This window comes from Lepidochelys olivacea (assembly GCF_965140295.1).
Source record: "Lepidochelys olivacea isolate rLepOli2 genome assembly, chromosome: 18".
Lineage (NCBI taxonomy): Eukaryota > Metazoa > Chordata > Testudines > Cheloniidae > Lepidochelys > Lepidochelys olivacea.
The window spans coordinates 27077528-27093464 of record NC_140428.1 but is presented as its reverse complement, the minus strand read 5'-3'; the positions used below and the strand labels follow the sequence as shown (position 1 = coordinate 27093464).

The 15937-nt window shown below is 44.3% G+C and overlaps 1 protein-coding gene across 2 annotated transcripts in view; it reads right to left on the bottom strand.

Moving 5' to 3' along the window:
• The window catches only part of TP73 (tumor protein p73), an 84092-nt gene extending 70328 nt beyond the window's left edge, over positions 1-13764 (bottom strand). For both annotated transcript variants that reach the window (XM_084651492.1, XM_084651493.1), the window contains exon 1: positions 13647-13764. The gene's annotated coding sequence lies outside the window, so the exon portion shown is untranslated. The remainder of the gene's footprint in view (positions 1-13646) is intronic.
• Positions 13765-15937: the final 2173 nt, after the last annotated feature.

The window sequence follows — 15937 nt, the reverse complement described above, 5'->3', positions numbered from 1 at the left end:
GTCTCCCTTAAATCCATCAGAAAAAAACCAGCATTTCCTGGAGCCACCAGGCTGCAGCCATCTTGGACTCTCTGCTGCCTTACACTGCATGGAGCCATGCTGCAGAATCACTCGGTTTCACTTCCTTGCCTATCCCCTCCACGGACACTGGACCCCATTTGTATCCAGTTGGTGACATATCCCCATCTCAGGAGCTTTGGGCAACCTCTTTCAGGCAGAAGGCCAGTATTACCATCTTATATAGCACCTTCGTATTGTCATCTGATACTAAGAACCTAAAAACTTCCTGCTTTTCGATCTTAAACTGCAGAATCTGGAAGCAGCAGCTTTCTAACCAAGTGAGCTATTGTTCTTGGTACAGAGGTACCCCTTCTGGCTCAGGGATTCCTCTGGTCATCCCCTTTCTCTCTGTGCTTGCCCTGAGTCAACTTCAAATTTAAAGGATTAAAAAAATGACTGAAAATATCACACTGTAAGTTAAAAATGAAAGCAGCCTGAGTATTCTCTTTCAGCTGATCCTAGCCCCTGGTGTTCTATTACCTTTGTGTCTTGTCTGTGGGATACAATGTCCACAAATTATTATCCGGAGGGCTTTTCCAAAGCAACAGTGGACTCTCTTGCTACGAATTTAGCCACAGTAGGATTCTGTCTGTAGAAGTCCCATATCCTCCAACTCCATTTTTATAAGAGAAAGAAACTTTGTGCAAGAAAAGAACATGGGCTGCAGCTTTACGAGAAAGCTTAGAACCATTCTGAGGTGCAGTGGGGCTTTTGTTAGCAACCTTACCCTGGCTCCATGCTGCCTTTCTCCGTCCCAGGAATGAGCAATCTCAGGAATGAGCTGCACGTTCTCTTTCAGCAGAGAAAGCACAGCAGCAGCACCCACTACAATGTGGTCATGATGGGTGACACGGTTTCTAACCACGTGGTTCGAGTCATTTTCAGATGAAAAAAAAAATCTGAATATTTTAAGGGCGTTTTTGGAGTTCAGAAGCCTGATCTGTGTTTGCAAACCCAGGCTAGTGTCTCTTTACAGCTCAGAGCTCCCACTAAAACTCTATGGTGTAAATTCTATGATATAAATGGAGGCTTGGGCTATTAATATTGTCACTACACTAGTCCGTGCGTTTGCCAATTCATTTGCTATAAAGGAAGTGGTAGGAACCAGGAGAGAGTGTGGCTGAGTAGTAATAAGAATACTGTGACAGCCTGGAAGGAAAGGCAGAGAACTGCAAAGTGCTGTACAACTATTAGTAACTCCAGAAAGTGTCAGCAATATTAATGGCAGCACAGCATCCTCTAAAACAGGGGGTCTCAAACTTCTTTTGCTGGGACCCCTTTGAAAATATGGGATGATCCCCTCCCCTCCCCCCCCCGAAAAAAGTGATGAGCCCACTCCCCATACCAGGCCACCCTTACTTCTGCACTGCTGCTGGCGGCAGCACTGCCTTCAGAGCTGGGTGCCCATCCGCTGCTCTCCGGCCACCCAGCTCTGAAGGCAGCGCAGAACTATGGGTGGCAATACCGTGACCCCCCTACAATAGGCTTGAGACCCCCCAGTATGAGAAACGCTGCCCTAAAATGAGATATAATTTTACACCGTTATTTCTAATTAATGACAAAACTATTTAGGCTTGGGGCAATGTCTGTAACAGCAAGATTTAAACATGTCCTTGCAGTGAGATCCATTGGAAGGGGAAAGTGTCCCAATGCAAATGGTGGATGTTCTATCACTTAAGTTAATTAAAAGTGAACTGGGAAGAGCCCTAGAGAATAATCCTGTATTGCTAGAGAGGAGTGGGCTAGATAATCTAACAGGCCATTTTCCTCCCTTGTTTCTAGAGTGCTATGGTTACAGCACTGTGAGGTGGGGAAGTAAGGAGTAGTATCCCCATTTCACAGAGGAAGCTCTGAGGCAAGAAGTGACTAAGCCAAGGCTACACACACAGTCCAGTGTGAGAGCAAGGAACAGAACACAATTATCCTGACTCCCAGTCCCATGCCCCAGTCATTAGTTCACACTAATACTAATACCTGGGATTACATAATGAAGTTGATGTGTTTTTTCTCCTGACACTGTATAAACCCTGCTGCAGTATTATAATGCAGTTGATACTCAGTGATAGGGAAGGGAGCAGATATCAGTGGCTCTGTTAACACAGTCTGAGGCAGGGTAATAATATAGTGGTGGTGGGGGAGGGTTAGTGTTCATTGACAATAGGCGTCTCGCTAGCCACATGTTTTATTTAGGATTTCACTGAAACCAGGTCTCTAGATTTACTAATTGAGCCTCTCTGGAGTTTTCAGTGTCAGATGGAGTCCCAGAGGACTGATTATGGGCTGTAGAGATTGTCATGCCTAACTCACTGGGTTGAGTCCACCCAGATGAGCAGTAATGGTCAAACATTGTTACGGCGGCTGGCTGGTGACCTACCTTGTCCACTTAACGTCCACATCAGGAAACTACTGTGCAACTGGCCCTTTGCTGACAATCTCAAAAGACACCAAATAAGCCATGGAGATTAAACTCCTCTCTCGCTCTTTAACATGGTCCCTCTTGATTAGGACTGAGGTTTCTCAGCAGAGGAAACTCACATTGCCGCAGCCACTGCTGTGTGTGGTTATAACCAAACAGAGGACTTTAATCACCAAAGCAATCATCCCAGCACCTGTTAGCAGCACTGAAGTCACTTTGTCAGTGAAGGATAAAGTCTCTTGGTAGGGCTGGTGTTTGGATGGCCAGTACTAGGAAGCTTCCTGCAAGGGAGAGCACTCTGGCAAAAAACCCCAAACTGAAGACCCCTGAATTTAGGGGGAATTTGGACCCAGAGCCAAACTGTGCCTCTGAAAGCCCAATAATGAACCTGTCTTTGCCTGGGGAATGCTGCAGCAGGGGATCCTCTGCCTTCTGCATGTCTGTGCACCATGCAAATTGCAGGGAAAGTGAAGAGTTTTACTAGACATGCAACTGATTTGAACGCCCTTAACTGTCTACCAGCTAACTGTGGCTGATGAACGGACATTGCTGGCTGCTGAGTCCCCTCTGTGCACTGTGGGGGATGGGAGATATTCTGCAGAGCAGGGCACATGGCAAATTTGTTTCAGATATTTAAAAGGACACAGAATTGAACATGCATATTTGGGTTCTTTGGCTGCTTTAACCCAAGGTTACTGGTGCATTTGTGCTTGTGTTTTCATTCAAAATGGAGGCTTCCACATCAGAACCCCCTTCTCAGACTAACCCCACCCCTGCAGCTGCTGCTGCTTTCCTCTAACGCTAGTCAATGCCTTCTAAGAAATTCCCAGAGTCGAGAAGATTAGAAATAGCTGGGGCAAAAGCAAATCTTGCTTTAGGGTGTCTCAATTCAACATGGTCCCCTGACTGGTAAATATCCAGGGCTGCCCTTCTCACACGGAGGTACTGGACTTTTGGACTTTAAAGTTTGTGGAAAGACTTTGGTTTGTTCCAACTGGCTTGATTTGTTCTGTGGATTTATCATCCATGTGAATTGCCTGCACAAATGGTTTCTAAAGAAGTCCTTTAGAAACACTCAGTCTCCTTGAAGAACCCCCTCTGGTGTAACTTTGGTTGTATTGTACATTCCAAGTAAATCTGATTAATATTTTCCGCCGAAATGACCTCTCATATGCTAGCGTAGCCCGAAGAATGTGAATCAACAACATTCCCCAGGAGTCACTGATGTCTTTGGAGGAGAAAGAAGTGGTACCTCAGGAAAATACAACAGCTGAACCTGCAAAGCCACAACCATGATTAATTCAAATTTTAAAACAGGTTTTTACTTAGAGGATGACTTCAACCAATGGAAACCAGGCAATTCTGAGCTAGGGCTGATACTCGGTGCTCACTTCCCTCTGCCTGCATGATGGAGTGGCAGTCTTAATTTTCGGCACCTTATTGTTAGCAGAACCTTTGCGTTGTACCCCACAGCATAATCGCTGAGCATCTTTTTGTAGTTGCTATTGTCAAAAATTTTCAATTCCTTTGTTTAACAATGTACAGAACACAAAGGATAATGTTCTCTCCTGTTGGTATGATTTTGGCTCTATGTCTGGTTCAGATCTAATACCATAGCAATGGAGTTATTTTGGCATCTATTTACATTACAATGGGACCCAAGGGCCAGGCCACAGTAGGTGTCTCTCAGAGATATTTGAGGTAGTGTTCTAACTCCTCCATTATCCTTCTGTGCAAAGGGAACCTTCCCTTTTACCACCACATATATCCTTGTTCCACACAGACTTGCTTTTTATGTGTGAAGAGAAAACTCCATTGCTACCAGCATTCTAAAACGGCATGCTACTGAGACCTCACAGAGCCTTGGCTCTCCACTGCCCTGCTCCGTCGTTTGTAACAGTGCCAGGTAAGTGCACAATGAATATGAAATGCTACCATTCTGATCCGCTGACGTTCTACACCCGCTGTGCACTGGTGTAAACAACTTTGCAAAGTGCAAGGCCACAGAGCAGGTACATTCAATCCCCATTACCCAACAGCCTTCAGGCATGCCCTGAGAGGAGAAGGCCCATGCACAAACAGGCCGTACGCCCTAGGTATGTCAACACCACAGAGGCAACTAGTAAGAGATAACTGGGCAGCCACGTTTCCAAAAAGGGAGTGCTGTCTGTCTAGTGGCTAGAACAGAGGATTGGGGTCAGGACTCCTGGGTTCTATTTCCAGCTCTCCCACTGACCTGCTGTGTGGCCTTGATGTCATGTGAATCTCTTTGTATGTCCGTCTTCCCATCTGTAAATGGGAGCAATGATGCTCACCCGAACCAGGGGTGGTTGAGAGAATGAATTAACATTGGCAAAGTGCTTTGAGATCCTCAGGTGATAATTCATGACTTTTATAATTAATCACATGCTATTCAATTCCTATCTGGAACATGGAGCTTGTATGAATTTACAAGAGATACTAAGCTTCGCCAAAGCACACTTGAGTTTCAAATTCTCTTTTAGTGCCCACGAGGACAGAAGCAATTTGCCTGTCAGTGTGCCTCGCTACCATGAACTGCAGGGCCTTTTTCATGTTTTTTCTAGATGTCTCCTCAACCCAAGGTAATGCTGTTCCTTGGCTTGCTGTTCTCAGGTTTTACACATGCATGGCCACCTCCTAGGACAGGCACGATATGTACTGTACCTTACGGATCCTGTGCTGTGTCCAGTTTATAACAATTGTCAAACAGGTCAGACAATACAGTATCATAAGGGAGTAGATGATGTTCCCTCTTTCAGGCACTGAGCACTGGCTAACCCATGGTGCCTCCTACAGAGGAGAAATTATTCCTCTTGTGATGGAAGAACAGAAGAAATTAAAGTAGCCCCAATTATTCAGAAAACAGCCACTATGGTGATGAATCCACAAACAAGATTAGATAGGTGAAATAGGAAAATGGACTGGTACATAGAGAAGCAGAAAGAGAAGGAATCTCCGGGTGTTTTGTGATGGGAGGGCAGACTAAATTAAAGTAACTCCCCTTCCTTAAATCGAGCAGCTCAAGTCCACCTCTGAGTATAAATGTGACTCCACTGAAGTCTGCTATTGTAGCTCAGGCAAGACACAACTCCCCTCTGTCACCATGCAGGTGACATGGCACCGGGCATCTATCTATGCATAGCACAGGCTTTTTACCTGAGGCTTTGTTGCTATTTTTTCTCCACCAGCGCTATCACTTTGGATCAAAGACGCATTGATTGGGTCAACGTATCCAAGATGTTTAATGTCATATAACTAGGGAGCAAAGCAGCACAAATCATCCTCCAGATGCCATACTGCGAAATCCAGAGAGAGACTGTGCTAAATAAATCACACACCCACACACACCCACACACACCCAAGGCCTCCTACCTGCTCTGTAGCCCTGAGAGTTTTGAGTCCCCCCGGAGGTCTCCAGCAGACAGGGGCGGCCTGGTATTGTGGATCTACGTTATTTGCTGCACTACAAGCAAGTAGCGTCCCGGTCGCCTAGGCGATGACATTGGAGCTGTTGAAAGCTATGTGAAAAGTGTGGCAAGGGCTTGAGCTCTCCTTCCTGGAACACAAGGGAGTTACAAGGGGGTGGGGAACGCTCAGCCAACTGTGCCTGGGAATTAAGATGGTCATTGAAGCTAAGCAAGGTTGGCTCATCTAGGGTTCCAGAAATGCCCAGCCATTCAGTACCACTGAACAGCAGAGTGCACTGCCCTCATGGTAAATATACGCATGAAAGGAGAGTTTCTGTTTTATTAGCGTTTAATCAAATACTGTGAGAATGAGGCTGTTATCACAATGTGATACGCTCACGCTCAGAAGCCGAGGAGTTTTTTCTCTCTCTCTTCAGACAGTTGTTGAATAGTATAATTTATCACAGGCACGTGGACTCCGGTGACACCAGAATGTGGGTGGGAAAAACTGACCTGCCAAGCTGTGCCTAGAGCCGTCGCCAGTAAAGAGCACTCTGTTTCTGATTGAAAACAATAGGCAATGTCTGTCTGGAAAGCCCTGCAGAACCTCCAACTAAGACGCTAATTATCTTCGCATTACGAAATTGTTGAATAACTTCTTACTGTCTCTTGTCCCTGCGTAATCAGTCTTGCTGATGTTTATGTGCTTAACCCCATTCAAACACTTGAAAAAGGCAGTTGAAGTGTATTCACTATTTTAAAAACATCATTTGAACTTGTTTGTTTATCCCCACTCAGTGTCTAACAATAACCAAAAGTCTGTACCTAGGCATCCCCAAAGCACACTTAATGGGGCAGACTTCTGTCTGTTGTTAGAATATTCACATCTTTTATTCCCACATATACATTCATGTGATTTATTCATTATAGGTTGACATTTACAAGGGTCTGAACACATTAGCATTGGCATGTTCATATTGCCTGAGATGACTATAAAATCCTTGCATTTATTTTCACAGGTGAAAAACATGCTTCATTTTCAAAGGCCCCACTCAGCTGAAATAGGTTATGAGAGTAATGCCTTTTGATGGAATATATTTGCACATATTAACCTTGTGTGAAATTTGTTTATATTGTGCTTTCTGTGTAGACTGCAAGCTCCTCTGGGCAAGGACTGTCTCTTTGGATAGATGTTTGTACAGCACTTAGCACAATGGGCCCTGGTCTAAGATTGTGGCCCTTGGCACTACTGTGATAGGTGTTATTTTCAGAGTGCCCATTTGGTGCTGCAGGCAGAGGAATCTCTTTAATACCCCCTGTGCTGGCCACACATATGACAGGAAGCAGCTTAATACGCTGCTCTCTCTCAGTGGCTGGCTGTACAGCTCGGCCTACAGAAGCAATAACGTGATTTCAGTTTCAGAGTCTGAGAGGTTTGTGTGAACAATGCAAAACTGCACTGGGGAAGCTGATGTCCCTGCCCCAAGGAGCTGACACTCCACAGGCCAGCCCGCGTGGGAGCAGTTCAGACCCAGTGGGAGCAGTTCAGACCCACAAGCACACCGGGGGCTGAGCAAAGGCCTCACAGGGGTCTCTGCTGGGTGGAGTGAGCTCTGGGGAGGGATGTGATTGAGGCACAGGAAGTCACATGACACATGGGAAGAGGGAGAGACTGTTTCAGGCAGAGGCTGGTGGGGAGGCATGGAAGGCAGTGTCCAGGTGACGGGGAGGGGGATGCAAAGGGGTGGCCAGGAAGTATGCTTGGGCTGCACGAGGGGTGAGCTGGCAAAGATGCAGGGGGGAATGCATCTGGACTGGGCCTGGCCGGGGAGGAGAGGTCCACCCTGGATGCCAGAGGTGCAGAGAGGGCAGGGCAGGGAGCTGGAGGTCACACCAGTGCAGCCAGGGCAGGGGCTGGCAGGAGAACCTCCAGCTCATATCAGCCCTGCCTGGGGGGAACGCTCTCTGATTGGCGGCTCTTCCCCAGGAGGTAGGGCAATGGCCTCTAGATATTGGCTCTAGATTGTGATCGACAGCCAGTCTAGAAGCTGTTGTAACTTCAGAGCAATATAAATACTTCCTTCCAAGAGACTCAGAATGAATGGTACTTTTAACTACACTGGGGCATAGAAAGAAAGAAGCCAATGGGAATTTGTTTTTATGCAAGAGTCAGGCTCTCAAAAAGACTTCATGTATCACCTCACTAATTCAGAATAACAATCTGAGATCTTGAGTGACCCAGAAAGAAAGATACACAGGACACCATCTTGCACTATTTGAAGTCAGTGGGCATAGGATCAGGTGAATAAGGCAGCTACAGTTTCAACCTGAATTATCCATTAAATATTTCTTTGAAAGACAGTGGATCAAATTCATCCCTGGTGCTGACCCAGTGTGCAAATTAACTGCAAACAGTGTGCAAATTAAACTGCTATAAAACAAGGATCCAATTTAATTACCTGTTAAACTGAAATTAAGCATGATTTACACCTTTAACACTGATCTTAACACAAAGTAGCCAGTCTTCCCTTACTTTATTTAAACTCAAATCCACTTTCCATTTTTCTCAGAATCTTATGAATGTTCCTTTTTATCCAATTTTTGTTTACCAATATATTTCATTTTTAATTTGCAGTCTCACTATAAAAGCAGAGGGAAACTTTCACAAGTTGATGCCTCTTCTTTCATTACTGCCAATAATTAGTCAGGAAGAGGCTGCTCATGATCAGAAATTAAGAATCAGGAAGCAAGTTGGAACATGCTTTCTTAAAATATATTGATATATATAGGGGACTCTTCTAATTATGAGACAGTTTTGTTGACATTTGTGGACGGTAGGGAATGAGGAATGTGAAAGGAGGAATGAGAAAATTGGTGTCTAATCATGGCGTTGCATATCACATCTTATTAAATAGTGTGCTGATTGCTTATCCTATTTGCATAATAATTATTAGTTTAATCTCTGTTCCTTATCATTATTTGATTATCAGACTTCACACATAAACTGTTGCTAAAATATACGTTCAATAGCTGTCTATCTACCATTTCTTTATTATTCAGATAATTGTGTTTTATATACCAGATGGAAGTTTGTTTAGATAATGATATTCTCTTTTGGATGTTGAGGTTAAGTGGAAAGGAAGAACAGTTTTGCGGTTAAAACACTGTTCTGTTCCAAGCTCTGCCCCGACTTTCTGCTGACCTGGATCAAGTCTCTTCTGGCTGGATCTTTAAAGGCATTTAGATACCTAAAGATACCTTTCAAAATGTGGCCCTATGAGCTTTTGAAAATCCCAATAGGTGCCTATCTGCATCTTTTGGTGCCTAAATACCTTTAAAAATCTGGCCATTAGGGTCCTAAATCAGTGGAATTTAGGCCCTTGAGACATTTAAATTTGACACTAGGAAGTTTTACCTCTAACTATACTGGTATAATTAAAGACCTACAACCCTCTAGCGTGGATGTCATTATATCATTATAAAGATGCTTTATTTTGGTATTGCTATTCTCACAGTGGCATAAGGCACCTTTATATTGGTATAATGGCATCCACACTAGGGATTGTACCACTTTTATTATTTTGGTAAAGAGTCACATGCTAACCCGTGTGTAAACCTGGCCTAAGGAGAGTTTGGTTTTGAGGAAGTTGAGGTAGGGATAGTCTCTGCTGGGCCAACATCACAGGTGACAGAAACACTAGCTGTAACTCTAAATGTAAGAACGGCTTCCTGATTACATAGAGAGGTTCCCCCAGAGAGGGTCTCCCAGCAGAGCCCACTGCAGCCAGAAACAGCAGGCGGGAAATTAATCACCCTACAACTGGCAAAGGTAATAAAGTGAATTGAATCTCCAGATGGCACTTGGCACAAAACATGTTGTTCTCAGATGCTGAGAATATGTTCAGATTGCAAAGGGGGAAAACACCCCAGACAAGGCGGAGAAACTTCTAAGTCATTATCCATTCTGTGGATACTGGGCATGCATCATGCTCTGAATTGAGTGGAGTCGTCGTCTTAGCAGCAATGAACTTCTAATTTATGCCCAGGTGCAAATAACAATGACATTGGAGTGGTTATTATTCTGGCTCCATCTAACCTAGGGGCAGAATATTCATTTAAGAAAGATATTTTCCCTAGGGACATCAGTTATTAACAATTTGCCTTTCTATAGCATCTTTCACCTAAGGATCTCAAAGCATTTGACAAACATTAATTAAGACTCTCAAGCACTCATTATACCCATTCTACATATGGGTAAATTAACACACAGGTAAGTCTGGTGACTGGCCCAATATCAGCATATCAAGATCAAGATCGATAACAGAAGCCAGAAATCCTGCTCTGACCACTAGGGATTAGGAAAGTATTATACAATATTAGCCTCTGCTTGGATGGAAAAGTTTATGTGTCAGCTATGGAATATAAGGCCAAGTGAATATTATATTAGTCCTGCCCCATTGGCTTTGTAGAGTTTACACCTAGTCTTTCCTTCTGGTTTGTCCTTGTTCTTGGTTTAGAACCAATCCCATTCACCAGCTGCTTTGGGGACTAAGTCTGCGGTAGAATGGATTAGCAACATTAGACTGCCTGTAAGATACCCTTCTTTTCCTCCCTCATTTGAATGAGAAATGAGGACATTGTATATTCAATCCTTCCAGGGAGAGAAAATCTATGAAGATGGATAATCTGTCTCCTCTAGAGCTCTTACTGAAACCCTGAATTTACTGTTCTGCTCTGTGATCTTTTAAGAAAACAACAAAGTAAAAACAAAGAACTAAACACTCCTATCAAATACATCTTAAAATGCTTCCCTGTCCCCCCCAAACTCTCTATTTGAAATAATTTCTGCAAACAAATTGTTGAATTGGAATAATGCCATTTCAGTTCATTTTTTTTTTGTAAAAAACCCCCAAAATATAAATAGGTTTGTTAGGATTAGATTTTTATCTGTGAATGTCAGTAAATGTTTATTTCACCATACACACAAACCAAAATATTTCCATGTATAATAATCAAATTTTACAGCTAGGCAAAATAAGAAAAATTCTGCTTGAGAACTTATTAGAGTTTGATTTAAGGATATTTATTTTATATTTTGACATGTGAAGTTGACAATTTGTGTTTTAATGCTTATCAATATTTAACTTTTTGAATCACAGTGTCTACTGTAATTAGATAATTGTTTAATCCCTTATTATGTGAACCCCGCTCCAGAATCTCCTGCAACTATGAAAATTTAAATCAATAAACATTGAAAAAATGCTTACACCCTTAATTTTCCACTGCTGTGAAAATTTAAATAAATAAAAAATGTAAAAAGCTTAAAAATAAACATATTACCCATCAAAATTATATTAAAAATAAAATTCTGCCGAGCCAAAATATAAACATTATTTGTGAGAAGGAAAAGACATACACCTATCCCGTGAAGAGGAGAAGCAGAAGTTCCCACCTTTGACTGACCAAGGATACTCAAATAAAATCAAGTAACATCTCAGAGTTAGGAAAAGGTATGGCAGTGTTTCTAAGTGATGTAACCGCTGGTGGATCTCTCCATTGCAAAATAAAATTAAAACCTAGGCAGCACTAGCCTAAACTTTGTCAGCTCTCATGTTCTGCTAATTCTCCAGAGAACCCTTCTCTACCTTTGTTTTAAAAGTTCTGTTAAATTTTGTAGCTTGGCTTCCTCACCTGTGTAATCTTCCTAGTTGGTTATACTGGCATCCATGGTAACAACCATAGTAACAGAATACAGTTCACTCCTGCAGGGTCACTAACCTGCTCTCTCAGGATTAAAGTGATTGGATCTGGAACACACACTGTGGACTACATTCTTCTCTCAGTTACAGTGGGGTAAACCTCGTCTAACTCCAGTTAAGTCAGTGGGTTAAATTCTGCCTGGAGTTACACCAGTATAAATCAGAAGAAACTCCATGGTAGTCAGTTGGCCAGGCCAAATTTTGCTGTCTTTTATACTGGTGTAAATTCTGCTTAATTTGATTTTCTTCAGTCTATTGGATTTATTTTATTTGACTTCAGTAGGGTGAAGTACTATGCTCAGATACTGTGGTGATTATGGCCATCAAAATACCTAGGTAGATAAGGATACTCCAAATTTACACCCGAGTGAATGAGAGCAGAATTTGGGCTAGTAGTGTTACAAGTCTGTCCTGCTTTGTCCAGAACATCTTTTTGGGCAAGGAGCATTATTTTCCTTATTTCACAAAAGGTTCTTTCCCACCCACCCCCTTCAAACAGATCCTTTATATAAAATGTGTCTGCTAGAAATCAGCCACTTTGAAAGCTTGCAACATAATTATAGGTTTACACCCCAGGAGATTCTGATGTGTAAATCCTCATCCCACAACAGATTCAAGACACCAGCATCACCTTGGCTCTGATCTTGGAGACTGCCATTTTGAGACCAGCTGTTGGGGGAAGCCATGAGGGATGGATGCTTCCACCCTCCCCACTGCTCCCTGTACCCCTACAATGAGCCTGATATCTTCACAATGACCCCAGGCCAAAAGAACCAGGGATCCCAGGCCACTCTCAGACAGGGTTCTCACACAGCATATACACCTAGAAACAGGGCCTGCTTCTCCTCTTGCTTTCACCAGTTTTACACAGCCATATAGCTCCACTGACTTCAATGAAGTTATTCCAGCCTGAGGGCGAATCAACCTCAGAGTTACTGATTTCATAGTCAACAATTTCCAAAACATCATCTTGCAAACAACAGTCCTGGGGAAGTTGGTGCAAACATCCGACTGTTCAATCTCTTATTTCACCCTTTCCAGTTTGAGAGACAGTTTGACTGAAACAAACAACGCTCAGATCAGTGACCAGAGGCTCCTACATGTCAGACATCAGCTCTCAATGCCTGGGAGAACAAGTTCAGAGTAGCAGCCCTGTTAGTCTGAATTCGCAAAAAGAAAAGGAGGACTTGTGGCACCTTAGAGACTAACCCATTTATTTGAGCATAAGCTTTCGTGAGCTACGCTGTAGCTTATGCTCAAATAAATTTGTTCGTCTCTAAGGTGCCACAAGTCCTCCTTTTCTTTTGGGGAGAACAAGGAATCACTCTACATATGTCTGGATTGTCTGCATTTGTCTTACTCATTGGTTTGGAAACCTTTGTGTATAAATAGATGCAGACCCGGACACTTTCTGTGATTAATGTTCCATTTTTCTTGAGCAACCCTCTCTGAGCTGGCCCGGCAAACGACAGGCGAAATGAAAAGCTGGGGCGGAGATCGGCCTGAGTATTGCTGTACTGAGGATGAAGTTTGAAGAACCAACCAGGCAATGCCCGGGGGGAGTGGAGGGAGAGTTGGTTAACCCAGCAGGGAAAAGAGCTTTTCACTCGTATCCTGGGTGTTTGCCCCCGAATTCCCCCTCCCGGGAGTGTTTCCCCTGGTCCCAGGATCCCGGGCTGGGGGGCTCTGGCGCCGCCCGGCAATGCAGAGGGACTGGCTCTGAGGGGAGGGTGCTGGAGGGACCTCGGGGAGGACGGGACGCGAAGGGGGAGAGCAGAGCCCTGACTTTCCCTCCGCTGAGCGCCGGGCGCTGCGAAGCCCCGCTCAGCCCGAGGGCCGGGCACGCCGGGCGCTGCCGCGGGGAGCTCTGACCGCCCCTGGCGCCTCGGGCAGCGCCCCGCCATCCCTCCCCGGCCTGGCAGGGCGCTCGGGCTGCCCTGGCTCGGCCCCGCAGCCGGGCCCACGTGCAGGGGGCCGCCCTACCTGGCTGCTGCGGCGGCGGCGGTCCGTGCGCTCGGATGGCATCGGTGCCACTGGCAGGGCAGGAGCCAGGCTGCACGGGACCCCTCGCCGCCCTCTCCCCGGGCTGGGGTTCGAGTCACCGCCTCCTCCGCCGCCGCCAGAGCCCAGCCACCCTGCGGGCTCCCCGGGGCCCGGGCCCGGGGCTCCTTAACCCCTCCCTGCCCGCGCGGCAGCCGGGGCACGGGAGGCAGCTGGCTTTGCAGCGTAGCCGCCTTTCCGCGCTGAGCAGGCGGGAAGGGCCGGGGGCAGGGGGGAGGAGGAGGGAAGGGATGAGCTGGGCCAAGACAGGGGCTGGGGCAGCTCCTGGGCAAGGCCAAGGGAAGGAAGGCAGCGGCCCGGCGAGGTGGTTCCCAGCCGGGTCCAGCCGGGGCCCCTCTCTGCCTATCCACACACACAAGTCTATCGCCCCTTCCCCGTGTCCCCTGAAACTGAAGCCGCACCATTGTCTGCCAGTCTGCGCATCCCTGAGCTCGTCACTTTTCCTCAAGGCTACGATTTACATATTCACCGCCACTCTGACCCCCAGCTCTCCGACACTAAAATGTCCCTTTAAAGAGGATCCAGACGCAACCCCCCGCCCCCCACCCTCCACCTCCGACCCCAACTCATATACTTTTAAAAGGACAAGACGAGAGAGGGAATTTGAGGATGATCTTTAAAGAGAGCTTTCAGATATTTCTGATCCTTTCCCAGGAAGGATTTTATTTTAAACATCTCCCTGGGATTTTTAAACGCAACACTGGAATTGAGGTTCACAAACAATTGAGAATATATAATTCAAGCAATTAGAAATACTGCAAATCAGTCACACGCCGACCAAACAACAGGCGCGTACTAGGATTTACACCTTCCGAAATGCAATAACATGGAAATAAATGATCATTCCAAGGAAGCATCACGGTTTTCCTGCAAGATACGCATTCATATTTTCTCCTGGTATGTGTATGTGACCGTTAAGTCGTTTTTTAATTAATGTTTTATTTTATAAACCTATTTCCAGGAAATCAAATGGAGAAAATATGTCAGGTTCTGGCACACAAGTCTGGTATCAAATTAACGCCACCCAGGAGCGTACAGGGCAGACACTGCAAATAAATAGAACTGGAGAAACGGAGAGAATAAAACTCATTGCTACAGAAATTAAAACAAATAGCAAATTAAAAGCAGGAGAGAATTATTAACACGTATTTTGTCTCTGAAACAATGGCCCCATCCATCTGCTAGGAGAGGAATCCGTTTGCTTTTAATCCGACATTGGTTAAACTGCAGATTCAATTTGCAGATTCAAAATATTCTTACTGCAAAGGTAGGCGATGCTATTCCTTATTTTAATGCCAGAGATGGTTCTGTAGAGCCATCATTGTGGCACAGTCGGGTCCTTGACAATAATCATGAACAACAATAATAATTAATAAGGAGCCTAGCCTGCAGTCTTTATTTCGGCAAAACTCCCCTGGATGGAGTCCTTGAAAGGTCCACTTGCGTATACAAGTTTTACTGACAGGGCTTTTTATAGCATAAAGCCAGCAGAAATACGTTGTCCTATCCCTTTTACGTGCGATTTAAACACCTGCGGCAGGGTTTGGTCAGATGGTAGTGGTATAAAGTAAATACAAAAACAATTAACAATTGTTAATTAAATTTCACTGAATGATTCCCCATCACCGAAAGTATTTTTAAATAACATGTTGTCATAAGAAACATTATTATTTTTATTTTGTAAATTCATAAGCAGAAAATCATTGCATTCTTTTAAACTGTGACCGCACTTATTGTTTGGTCCCAGTACCTTATTTAGTAATTGTAAAGAGATTTTGGTTAAAAAAAAATTCGGAAAGGTTTAGTGATGCATTCGTTGAAAAACGGATGTGACTGTATATAACAATGTATTTATTAGTGGATGCTTCCAATCGGATTGTAAACAAAACAAAGCAGTGAGGTGCCAAGAAAAAAACATCAGGGCTGAACTGTAACATTAACTATTTCATAATTTATTTCTTTCAGATAAAAAGGGTGAGAAGAAAATTATTTAAAATATGATATTTAAAATATTTCAGGAAGGCACGAAGAGACAAGGATTCGGGATTATTGTATTGCCGGAGGGAGGGAAAATTGAAGGGTAACATTGGCAAAATTAACCGAAAATTAATGGAAACAAATTAAAAGCTTTAGGACCAGAACCAAAATGTGAGATTTCTGTGCCTTGCTTGTATGTATTTTGTAAGCACATGTGTAAATAACTAATGCCAAAG